Source organism: Triticum aestivum, chromosome 1B (assembly GCF_018294505.1).
Source record: "Triticum aestivum cultivar Chinese Spring chromosome 1B, IWGSC CS RefSeq v2.1, whole genome shotgun sequence".
NCBI lineage: Eukaryota > Viridiplantae > Streptophyta > Magnoliopsida > Poales > Poaceae > Triticum > Triticum aestivum.
In genome coordinates, this window is record NC_057795.1 from 85014354 (window position 1) to 85026984 (window position 12631).

General features: G+C 42.4%; 1 pseudogene; it reads left to right on the forward strand.

Moving 5' to 3' along the window:
- The first annotated feature begins 362 nt into the window (after positions 1-362).
- On the forward strand, positions 363-1253 carry LOC123087318 (40S ribosomal protein S10-1-like; annotated as a pseudogene).
- The last annotated feature ends 11378 nt before the right edge of the window (positions 1254-12631 follow it).

Sequence of the window (12631 nt, forward strand, 5' to 3'; positions counted from 1 at the left end):
CTGACATCGCCGTCCTCCTCACCCACCGCCCACCTCGTCCCTCTCCTCACCATCTCTCCCTACCCTCCGTCCTCTGCCTCCTGCCTCGATCCCCCAGATCCAATCGACAAAACCCCGCCGCCCCCGCACCCCATACTGTCCACCATGGCCGCCTCCTCCTCCTCCCTGCACCGGATCCCCACACCAACCCACCACCCCGTCGTGGGGCGTGTCCGTGGCGGCTGTCCTTCCATGTTTTCTCCCCGTAGCAGGCGAGCCATGTGTTCTAGGCGGGCGGGCCTCGACCCGCGGGGCTTCGCCAAGTGGCAGGCGAGCGATGGCGTTGCGAGGGGGCCGGAGGAGGCCAGGGCGTTCCCCTGCACTCTGTGGCGGCGCCGTCTCCGCCCCCGCCTCCTCCCCCGGTGCCCGTCACCATGGTAAGCATCCCCAGCCGAGTCTGCTCTCCCCGTTGGTTGCCCCGGTCATAGAACCGCCTAATATGACCTCCCTTGTCTCCCTTCGCAGATCATCTCCAAGAAGAACCGCCGCGAGATCTGCATGTACCTCTTCCAGGGTGAGCTCCTCCCCCCTCCCCTGCCCATTTTACGCACCGCGCCGGCCGTGGCCAGGATTCAGATGCCATCTCGTTAGTCTTCTTCTGTAGGGTTCGATCCATGTGTTGCGTAGGGTTCTAACCATGTTGCCCCGTCAGTGTTCTTGGCACCCATTGACCGCAGCGAGTTCACTCTAATGCGCGGTTGCTGGAAGGATCGAGCATAGACAGTTTGGACACCACTAACATCCTAATTGTAGAATCTTATTCATGTCAAGCTGCAATCTGGAAGAATTCTACTGACTATTACAGTAGTCTGAGCATCTTAACTGAATTCCTTGGTGCTAATTTCAACTTTTGATGTGTGCAAGAATGCCACTCCTTTGGACGGACTGAATGATTTTACTGATGACTCTATTATGATGCGTGTGTAGAGGGAGTCTTGTACGCCAAGAAGGACTACAACCTGGCCAAGCACCCCCAGGTCGATGCCTTGAACCTCGAGGTCATCAAGCTCATGCAAAGCTTCAAGTCCAAGGAGTACATCAAGGAGACCTTCTCGTGGCAGTAGTACTACTGGTACCTGACCAACGACGGCATTGACTTCCTCCGCACCTTCCTCAACCTGCCATCTGAGATCGTGCCCAACACCCTCAAGAAGTCCGCCAAGCCCCCGTCCCGGCCCTTCGGCTCTGGCCCACCAGGTGACCGCCCCAGGTGAGCTAAAATGTCCATCATTCTGTCTGTCTGTTTTGGGCATAAGGGTTGCTATTGCTGTTGCTGACCTAGGTGAGAGTGGAATCCTGCAGTTCATGTAGTCCAGTATGTCAGATTTGTTTTAGTCTAAATTTAGAGCTGCGTGTAGTACCAAACTGGATGATATAGTGCTCTGAATTTAGAGGTTTATGTAGTGCCATACTGGATGTAGTGCCAAATTTTGTAGTATGTAGACTCTATTTAGAAATTCAAAGATAATGAAAAGATCAAGCGGAGATTAATACCAGATCAAACTGAATAGTGGAGTACTGCTCACTGAAAACACTGGAGTATTCACTCAAATTTTTGTATCTCAGTTTAAGTTACTGAATTTGCAAGCACTGTTCAGAGTAGATTTTTGGTTCAATTACAGTGCTTTCAATCAATTTGCAACATTTGTCACTGTCAGATCATCACAAGCTAGAATTCCATCAAAGTGAGTAATGCTTTCACTATCCTAATGCTTTATAAATGCAGAGAAGATGCTCATTTTTTTGTAACCTATAGATGCCATGCACAATTTTTTGCTAAAGCTAGAATTCCATATATTTTGTGTTGCTATTGGAGACTGGAGTAGCATTTTTCAAATGGATGCTTCTTACCAAATTTGAAATGATCTGTAAAAAAATTGAAATGATTCTGGATGCATCAACCTCCCCAACTTGAATTTGTCGATGCTCAATTTAGATGTTTTTGTCCTGACAAACAAGTAAACTACTGTAACTCTAGTTTTGTGGTAAACTACTGTAGTTGATCTGTATCTTCATGCTGATGTTGTTCCAACCATAAGGAGTGGATCATCTCGTGTAAACTACTGTACTGATAACTCCCCCACCTTAATTACTCGAAGAAGGTAAAAACTTGTGTCATTACTCAGAAGAAAATGATGATCTACTGGTCTTAATAATATTTCAATTGATGAACAAAGGACTAGTGTCATTACTCAGAACCTTAAGGTCTTACAGCTGTTCAGAATAAATATTCGAACCTTACGGTCAAAACTGAATGTTGAGAGTAGTAGTAAAACTAAATTGTGCACTTATTTAGGATCAGTTTTGCCCCTTTTCAATTTTGCTCTACATCACTTGCTCCTTGTAAATTATTGCCAATCCACTATCAATTTTGATCAGCATAATTGTGCAATATTCCTCAGTATGATAATCCTCCTGGGAAGATGATCTACTGCTCCCAGTACTACTGCTCCCATGATCATGAAGTGTTAATCCTGATGTAGCTTTAACATTTTCAGTTTACTGCAGTACCTGACGGCCTCTCACAAGTCACAGTCTGCAACAAGTTTACAAATTATCTTCAGAAATTATTTCGCAGGTTCATCAACACTTGAAAGAGCAGTCACAGTAAATTCAGAGTTTGGAGTACTAGCAAATTAACTAAACCCTGAAACCTGAAATTAACTGAAACCTGAAACCTGAAACCTGAAATTTTGAAAATTCATACAAGAGTTTCATACCTACAAGACACAAACAGAATGAATTGATATTTGTACATGACATGGAATTTTGAGCAGGTTCTTCAGCCGCCCATGACGTCAAGCCCGCGGCGGCTGTCTTCCACGGTCACGCGGTGACCACGCACGGGTTTGCTGAATCAGGTTTTGTGTACTAATCATGAGTTACTAGCATTTGGCTTCTCTGTGGTAATTAAACTTGATAAATCTGTGTACCTGTGTACTTCTTTGAGATACAAATTCCACATTGCATGTTTATGAGGTCCAATTTCTATAGATGTTGCCAAATATTGGTGTCAACGTGTCTTTCCTTAGGGGGTGATATAAACTGCATATGATCTACTGTATATATTTTTTGCTGTTCAAACATTGAAATTCTGGTTCATTTAACAAACATCGAAATGTTGTTGACCCTTTTATTCTATGGTTAAATGATGAAAAAGTCACATTTTGCTTGTTCTAACATGCTGTTAGATTTGCTTTTATTTTGTTCCTAACCATTTTGTTTGATAACTTGCAAATGCTAGGCTTCCTTTGTGTTTTGTCGTGAGGTCCAGGATGAACAAGTCGGGCTCATTGGAGATAGTTATACTATGATAGCTGTTATATTATTGTAAACCTGATAGTTACCTGATGTAAACCTGATGGTTGATTGTAATAATGTGCCAAGTTTGGCTCTGTTTGATTGTATTCATGATGTGAACCATGTTTTTCCGGATTAGTTATGCTCTATTTGAAGCATTTTATTTTCTGTCTGTTTTGATTTAATATTGTTATTTATTTACTGGAAAATTGAGATCTGAAGAATATAACCCACTTATTAGAGCTGGTCCCATCTCACTAGTGGGCCCATCTTTTGAAAAAAAATCATAAACTTTGGAGCCAAAAATGCCACAACCCAGAAAATAAAAAGGCCGAATTGGTGGGCCTAGTCCATGGGAACTAACAATAAAAAAGGATACAATACTGGGCTTGGCCAATGAACCTAACCAAAAATTGGTAAAAATAAAAACAAAAGGTTGTATTGTTGGGCTAGGCCCATGTAGAAAACTGAATTGGACCGGGCTGAATCTTGTGCCACATCAGCTTGCCACGCTGGATGCCTACGTGGCCTGGGGAGGTTGCTAGTGACCAAAATGCCACGGTGGACATATTTTGGTCATAAACATCTACGACCATTCCAGAAGAAAGGTCGTTATAGTCAGTTTACGACCGCCGACTTTTGACCTTCTATTTTTGGTCACAAAAAGGTCGCAAATGAAAAACCATGACCTTTCAGTGACCAATAGTGGTGGTCACAAGTTGACATATTTCTTGTAGTAGTGACCACCGTACCTCCCTCGCCCTCTCACTATGCCAAGAAGCTCCACCGCTTCGTTCTCGACGTCCCCACCGACCCACGCGTCGCCGGACGCCCGAACGCCTTCACCGCCGTCTTCTTCAACCTCGGGTTGACCGAGATCGCCGTCGCTCGTATGTCGCCGTCAGGCCACCCCAGAGCTCGCTGTCTCCTTCATTCGAACCGCCGTGAGCCCTTGCCTCTTTTTCCCTCTCTCCCGTCCTCTTTTCCTCGCCATAGTCGTCGCTTCACCAATGACCGAATCGTGCCGCCGCCTCTCCACGCCATCGTTGTGTCCACGGCCACGCGGGCTCTTCGAGCGCGTCACCGCGTTCGCCACGCCCCCAGGAGCTCGCCGCACCCCTCCGGGGCCCCTGCCGTGCCTCATAGCGCCGAACCTGAGCATGCCCGAGCTCCGGCCGCCGCTGCCGAGCTCGAGGCCATCGTCTCCAGCCGCCCTAGCTGCTGCTGCTTGCTGCAGTGGGCGCGGGTGAGCTCCAGCTCCCCGTAGCCGCTCTCCGCCATCCATTTCGACGCGCCTGTTGCCACCGGCGACGAGCCGCCCGCTGGTTAGGCCCTGTTGACCTGCTGTTTGACCTCGCCTTAGTCAATGACAAGTGGGGCCATCCCCCTGTTAATTAGTTTAGTCTATTCTAACTTAATTAGCCACTTTTTCACTGACATGTGGGCCCTAGCCCCACTGTCAATTTAGTTATGTTTAACTTAAGGCTAATTAACTGTTAATTAGCCGACTCAATGACATATGGGTCCCACTTGTGAGGTTTTACCTAGACCGCCCATGTTGACTGGCTGACGTCACACCTATGTCATGTTGACGCAATAAAGCCCTTTTCTAGATTATTCCTATTTTAGAAACTAGCAAAGTGGCCTGCTCAATGCGCGGGCTAGAATGTTACTGTCAAATATCACAACGCATATAGTGATACTAAGGTAAAAAAATGAAACTTTCTGGTATTGATTATGATCAAATGTTTTACATCCTTGCAAAGTTTGGTCACCAAATAAGATCAAATGATCTCCATATGAAATGAAATACAATCTCTCACTCCGCACTCACGTTGCAGATTTTATATTTGGGCACAAAAATTTATTGAACAGAGCTCCTCGGATGTCATTTGACTAGAAAATTTTGCAAACACCGGAAACATTTGCTCATAATCAGATCTGCAAATTTTCATGGTTTTCTTGATTTGTTTTGCTAAGTTTGCGATCATGGGTGTTGCGGGTGTAGAGCAACCACACTCTTAAGTCAAAGAAACATGTAATTAACATGAGCAAATAGGACAATCTTGGATACACTCTCCTAACAAAGTTTAGAAGTGAATATAAAAAAGGGGAGATGCTCATTTTTTTAGTTGAATAAAAAATAAATTTGTAAGCGAACCTGTTTGTGGTAGTATAGTCTAATATATGGCTTGGACCAGCCATGTGGTACTGTAATCTAATAAGACACTGGGTGCTGAGATCGCCAAAGGAGGGCATGAAAAGTATAACAAAAATAGGTGGTAAAGTTTAAGGAATATTTTCTGTTTCCAACTTACTGCGCCATTATGATCTGATAAAGGAAATTATAAAATGGTTATATATGTATATTAAAGTTGGACGTGTCAAAGATTCCTACCCTTTTTTGTAAACATGAACAAACCACCTGCACACCGTTGTATGTGCTCAAACTGCATAGAACTTGACGTGCAATTGCAAAGACATGATGTAATTAATGTTAACGTTCACCTTTTCATGGCTAGCTAAAGAAGCTAATAAACCACAACCATATTTGAATCGGTAACCCGACAGAGATATTGTTATATTTATTGTTGTATATATTTATTGAGCAAATTTGATAATCCATGGGTTCACCAAAATTTGAACCGTTATAGGATTAGCCAAACTATATATTAGACTAAAGCTTGTGTTGGCTAGTTCATTACTACTATGCGTTGAGCAACTCGTTTTTAAGAAGAATTAGGACATATCAGAATTTGGATTCTCTCTTAGATAATTGTGTCTTCTAAAGATGACTTTAATGACTTCTATGTTTTTATATAGCAGCTAAATCTAAAAAAAATATTACTCCCTCCATTTAGTTGACTTATTTGACAATCCAAGATAATGCTTCAACCACAGTTTTTGTTCAATATTTTGTTAGGACGAAGAAATCACGACCGTACGGAAGAAATCCTATATAAATAGAAACTTAATGGTGGCAATGCTGGGGATGAAATAACTCACATATTATTAGACTAAATGAAAATCTCAATTGGACAAGCCAATATGTCTTATGATAATTTTTTGGTACTGGGATATAAACCATGAAGCTATACACCAACGAAAACTGTTAATTAGCTTGCACTCGCATTACCAAAATTGCATCCATCTGTCAAATGTCTCATGCATAATGCTGCCGGTGTACATGCATACTCAATACCACCTCTTGTTTTGTATTAGATCTCTTGTGGAAATATTAATAAAAAGAAAAATGTACAAAAATATCTATACATTACTTGGTCTGGCATACAGTAGTAATTAATTTATAGACATTCTGGTCGAAAAACATATGTGCAAGAGGCAATTGTTACTGTTCAATCAAACAGAAGGACACACGTATCCAGGGATTTCTGGCGGCAGCGTGCGCGACGGCAGGAATCTGTAGCCCCATCTTTTTTCTTTCAATGATGGACTCACGTCATGGGAAAACTACTCTATGGCATGGCCCTGTTTATTTTTTTATTAAGTGATGGAGTCGCATACGTTGAATCCTAGAGACGTGTTAAGGCCAACTTAACGCGAGCCTACTTTCCTACGAGGTAGATCCAATCCGTTAATTGTGTCTGTTAAGTCACGGGTCCACAAGATTAACGGTTAGATGTTTCTAATTTTTGAGGTAATTTTTAGTGATTTATCTTTTTTTTCGTTAACCCATCAAATACTTTTTTTATATAATAGATATCCGAAATTCAGAAAATGCCATAAACTTCTAAAATTCATAGAAAATTATCTATAGCTCCAAATGAAACAAGTTATATATGAAAAATGATTAGAAAAATCCAATATATTCATCTGCACTGGTTTCAAGCATGATAAAGCAACTTAAACCTGTTGTTTATATCAAAACATTATAATGCACTTTATAAATTCATAGTTTGAGTTTGAACTTGAACCTTGGGTTCAAAATAACTCAAAACCATATGGTTGTAGTTGCATTAGGCCAACACACTCATATTACCACATCATGATCATGCATCATATTGTGCATTGCATTGATTGTGTTATTCCTTGTTTGCCGGTGTTTGTCCCCTCTCAGTAGACGACGTACCAACGATGAGTTCGATGATACCGATGAAGAGCTATAATATCTTCAGAAGTGCCAGGCAAGCAAAACCCCCTTGTTCATTCCGATACAATCCCACTCTCTCGCTCCTGCTCTCTTTTACTGTATTAGGACAACAACGATACATTTGTTACTTGCTGCGGTAGTTGAACCCCTTTCCTCTGCATGACCTGTCATTGCCATAGTAAATAGATGAAACCCACTAGCATGAGTAGGACTTGTTTGAGCCCTGATGTGCCTACTCATTAATGCTTGTTTGTCATGCCAGCTACTGCTTAGAGTTGAGTTAGGTCTGATTCATCGGGTATGAATTGGAGGTGTGTGAACATATCCTACTGTGTGTGAGCTAAGTGTGTGAACATGATTTGGTAAAGGTAGCGGTGAGAGGCCATGCAGGAGTACATGGTGGGTTGTCTCATTGAAATCGTCCTCAGGAACTGAGTTCTGTGTTTGTGATCCATGAACAGTTGCTACCACACATTGGGTTGCGGTAACTCGACCCCTCTCGACTTATTAATCAGCTTGATCTCTATCCAGGAGTTGCACCTAATTTCTGGTGTTTGTAGGTAGTGCTAGTAGTCTACCAAGTGGCACCCGGTACAGGTGGGCTTGGGACAGACTAGGTGCAGTGGCATAGTGTACCAAGTGGCACCCGGATGGTGGGCTTGGGAACCCTGCTCACATCGTTTGGGGCCGTGAGCGACACCCCAGCCGGATCTCCTTGCGGATGGAACCCGAATAGGCAATAAACCTGGACGAGAGACTTGTGTGCTTAGTCAGGTCGTGGCCTTCTGATCTGAGTCATGCTATTTTTCATACGGGGTTAGGGAACTAGGCTATCTCTTCTTTCAATTAGGATCACGCGTTACTAATCTTTAGACTTGTATGATTGTTGGATTTAAGCCACAGTTCAATTTCGAATACCTCTGTGTGTTCATAGTTGGTCTCGGAACCTTATTATTATGCTTCTGAGTGGTTATGCCACCATTTTTGCAGGATGTCTCAAATCTTTTGAGCATTTACAGCCGTTATGCTGTCCGAGTCATCCCATGTTTCTAAATAGTTTGATGCATTTGCTAGTTCCCCTTTCCGTTCCCGATGTTTCTTAGGGCTAGATTAACCACGCTAATCGGTGAGTTGAGGTACTCTGCTGCCTCGACATATATATTGGAGCTACTATTATGACCCTGGTTGTCTTAGAGGATCACCTAGTAACCCAGCCATGTTTTGTGTTTCCAGTGTGATCATTCTAGCCATCATTCGCCAAAGCATCCCGTGATGCAATTTAATTAGTAGGTATTATATTCCTGGGTTCTTGTACCCGAGATTCACCCTACTTACCTCATGTTGATAGTGTTTGCTCGTTCCTTTAGGATATTAGCAACCTTTGCATTCGTCCTCGAGGTTTGTGGTATATCTTTCTTCCAGATAACATGAACTGCTCATGGCCGAAGTTCCTCGTTGAACCGGAAGATCACAACCAGTGTGTTCTCGATGAATTCTCTACTCTATATTGTGACTCTGCTAGTTATACCATTCTGCATGGGTTATCCGGAAGAAACCTGCTGAACTTGGTTCGACATACTAATCCATGCATCCACAACTCAGAAAATCATATGTTCCTTTGAGTTGTTCCTCTCTAGTTGTCTTCTGGCCCTCGTCTATCAATTGGTAGTCAGGAGTAGTTGTGCTATCGTGTTTATCGATGCCTATTACTCTTGTGGTACGTCAAGCCATTCTATTCTGGAATGACCAGGAGAATCTAACTCACATACCTCATCCATATCCATGATTGGGTCAAAGCAGTTGTATTCCGCAGATCAAAATGCTACTCCAGCTTTTGTTCTGATCTGCCTTGGAGTATTACCATCTTTTACATGAAGAATATCATAGGAATTGCACACCATCTTGTGAATTCTTGATACAGTGATGCATCTCGCCATCATTATTCATTCCTCGGTCCCCATGTTATTGTAACAGGAACACCGACAAGTGAATCGTGATGCATGAAATCAATACTCTTAGCAACCTTGTTGCTTGGCAGTTAATGGGCAACAATCTCATTCTTAGCATGTTGGTTATTAAATCACCACTCTAAGGTTAATCGTGCTACCTAGCTTTTATTTCTGGTGCGCTCTTCGAACAATGAGTTAGGATTGTGTCAATCCCTTGCTCTTTGATCATATCGTCTTGCCCTGAAAAGCAAGATTGTTCTCGAGCTTAGTAACATACTGGTGGTTCGTGTTTTTCCGAATATCTTCTTGGAGGTATCACCAGGTTGTCACCTGACCGCTATGTTGAGTTCGTGATCAAGTTGGTTCTCTTTTAACCACCCCTTCTCCAAGAATCCGTGTTGGATACCGCTGAGCTAGTTTGTTAAGCCAAACAACAACTTGGAGAGTTGGAAGATAAAGACTAGTCCGACTTAGTTCATTTCAGGGGATATCTTGTATGTGTGTTGAAGAAAGATGGTATCTTCATTGATTGAACCTCGTGATTAGTTAATGGACCTACCATCTTATCCAATCTTTGATTTTCGTATGGGCTATCGTCAAATCAAATCAGAACCAACGATATTCATAATGTTGTCTTACTCGTGGTTGTTTCCTTGAGCATAAATCATTATATCTTTTGGGTCTGACCAATGCTATCACCTTGTTCACATGATTGTGGAATTCCATTTATACGGAAATCTCGATAAATTGTTGTTGAGCCCATTGACAACGTTGTTATCATCTCCATGATTCGTGTTGAACATCCAGCTAGTGTTGGAAACTTTTATAAGCATTATCTTCGTGTTTCGTGCATGAAGTATATGTTAGATGAAAGAAGTGACTTCCTCTAATTAACGTGCACTTGGTGTAAGTTGCCGCCGTGGATCCGAGAAAGATTGTTTTTTGCTTCCTTTGGAATCGTTCCAAGTCAGTCATGCATGTGCAAAGTATACTGTGGTTTGGTAGATTAATTACCTCCATTCTAGATGTATTCCCTAGCACACCAAGCCACTGATTGATTTGTTCAAGGAGAAGAAGTTTCTTCTTAAGAGCATTCCTTATGTAAGGACTTCGATATCCTCGATGATGATTCCCAACCAGAACTCGGTAGTATTTTATTATAAGACTACTACGTGGTCATGATTGTCTGCGACAGTGTGTCCACATGTGTGTACCAGAACCAGCTCATGTTTTGGATCTTGCTATCGTAGTTCATTTCCCGAGAATCTCGCAATGTCATCTCGTCGATTTGTGTTGCGGACTTTCTTTTCCAGACATGATGTCTGAAATATCCTGTCACTAACCAGATCTGAATCTCAGGCAGATGTGATGGTTGGTACTTTTCCAAGATCTGTGATGTAGGCTCTTGCAAGGTTGATGTTTTGGCCGACACACCTAGCCAGAAGATCTATTATTGTAGTATCTTGAATGAGCAATTCTCCCATCTTCTCTTTAAGGATTTCATGTGACTTTTCTACAAGTGTTCCTTATAAATCCTTTGTCTCCCGAAGTCAGACCTGTTACTTGATGTTCTGGATACCAAACTATATCAATAAATGGGTTACACTAGCACATCAAGGAGAACAGTAGAAGCGGAGTGCTAAATGTCTCTCGGTCGATCATCTAGATTTCCGACTCCTTGGCCTTCCTAAGGTGAAATCTGAGAAGGTGTTATCTTCCTTTGCATCTGCATCGTCCATCACTATCCATCATGGTGGTATGTTGTGTTGCCAGGATGCTTGACACGGATATTGGTAAAACCTTGATGAATATGGAAATGCTCAAGTTCTTGAGAGCACGCACAAGCACTAGGTTTTATCACCGGCACGAACTAGGATTGCTCCCAGTTTTCCTCAATTATGTTATAACTTTTCAGCAGTGGAATCACGCTCGTTTGTTGAGTTATTTCCGAGTTACGAGAATCATTCCCAGCATTTGCATATTGTTCCCAGCTTGCACCGCCAATGTGCCATTCTACCATGGGTCCCACCCATTTCTGATGATAGGCAAAAATCATCCATCACGTTGTCTTCAACAAGGTAGTCCACAACATCCATTCTAGTATGTATATGCCATTTCATCAAGCTCCTTCAGAAGATCGTTGTGATTTTCCTTAGGCTGGTTTAGAGAGTTTCAACGTTCTCCGCATCAAAAGTGATTCTTTTTGCCACTTAAGGGAATAATCCTACGAATCATCTCCTCTAAGGTGCCCCATTATGGAATCATGGCAGTTATGTCATCGCTATCTTGAAACCATGCACCATCCTATTCCAGCATGGAATTGTTGCCTACCAAATTAAACCTTCGTCATCTGTTTCTTTTCCATCACCACTGATGTATGTTTTGTGTCTCAACTCAAGAAATGTTACTATGTCTCATTCTGTGAGTTGATCGTGAGTTGCTCGATCTTCGAGAAGATCAATTCCTGTAGAGTTTCTTTTTGTTGTCATCGTGTTGGATGAAGATCTCGAAAGCAAAGACATCAAGATCAGTTTGATGCAATGAATCAACATCTTCAAGAAGGGCAATTGGATCATGAGGATTGTGTTAGTTTGTGTCCCCTTTGTCCTCTTACCTCACGTCTTGAATCTCGGGACGAGATTCTTGTTTAGTTGGGGTGAGTTGTCATATCCCTAGTTCTGGTATGCACTAGGCTAGCCCTTCATGCGTGCATCATGTTTAAAATTCTCAGAAACTTGAAATGGGGATTTCCTAAACCCTAGCATTACAGGAATATACTAGGTTCAACCAAAATATTTCCAGTAATTCCAAATGGCTTTCAAAAATGTTCATCATTCTTGGAAAATGCTGGAAACAGTAATCAGAGTTGATGCACATTTTTCCATCACATATTTGGGCTCTGGATTGAATCATACTCTATTTGCATTTGGTCATTTAAATGCTATTAAATATTTTAAATGCTCAAGTAATCATAAACTAAAATGTTTGATGTTGGTTATATTCCAACCAGTGGCATTGTGCAGTTTCATGATTTTTGGGTCTGTTTAAGTATTTATAATAAAGCCTTAAAGAAAACAAAATTAGCAAGAGAGAGAAAGGACTCACCTGGGCCACCTACCTGGCTTACCTGCAGCCCACCTGGCCTGGCACTGTTGGCCCAGCCCACTAGGCCCGCCACCGTCTTCAACCTCCTGCCAGTGGGCAGGAGGGCATGTGGCCGCTGTGCGCGCCC